Source organism: Peromyscus eremicus, chromosome X (assembly GCF_949786415.1).
Source record: "Peromyscus eremicus chromosome X, PerEre_H2_v1, whole genome shotgun sequence".
Classification (NCBI taxonomy): domain Eukaryota; kingdom Metazoa; phylum Chordata; class Mammalia; order Rodentia; family Cricetidae; genus Peromyscus; species Peromyscus eremicus.
The window spans coordinates 81661770-81662704 of NC_081439.1; positions in this window are offsets into that span (position 1 = coordinate 81661770).

The following is a 935-nucleotide window of genomic DNA, read 5'->3' on the forward strand; positions in this document are numbered from 1 at the left end:
GTGCTATAAGGGCAGTAGATGGTACCCACAAGGGAAGAATTGAGGAAGGAGAGTAATCAGCAGTGGGTGGCTAATAGAGCATTCATAGAATCCTAGTCTCTGGGAGGTGATGGGTAGACAAAATCAATAGCTAGAATAGAAGGATGGCTTCCTTCTGTAGAATGCTCAGTTTGGGCTTTGGGATCCTTAAAAGAGATCTAAGGCAAAAATAAATCATGTATCCTCTAGGACTTGTTTTCTTTCTTTCTTTCTTTTTTCTATGCACTCTTTAAGGATAAAGACTCTGGCTTTTCAAAGTATAGCCTATTCCCTCATTAGTATCACCCATAGATAGGATCTGAGCCTGAAATCAAAACACAAGTGAGTTCACTCTACAACCTCACCCCTGGCATTTTACTTTTTAAAAAAAATCTACTTATAATGGAAAAAAATTTAGTTAAAGTGAACGTCTAAATTAGCTTTGAAGGGAAAGAAATGCTTTCACAAAATGTAGCATGGGAATAGGGATGGTGTTGCCAGGCAGCTCTATTTACATTGCCTGGTGGAAGTAAGTGAGGAGCAAATATGTAATGGATATTACTTATTTTTAAAATAATAACTCTAAAATATAATTCACATGCCATATAATACAGCATATAAAGTGCCAGTTTAGAAGTCTTAGTACAAAGCCATTTATTCATTACAATAATCTAGTTCCAGAATATTGCATCACTCTCCCAAAGAAGCCCATACCCATTAAACACCCATTCCACATTTAACTTCTCTTAGCTGAAGCAACCACTAATCTACTTTCCTTCTCAATATATTTGCCTATCATGGACTGTATTCGTTTCTTTCTTTTGCCAATAGAACTATACCACAGATTCAGTGAATTATGAAGAAAATCCACTTTGGCTATTGATTCTAACTGGAAGGAGATGGGTATATCTGGTGAT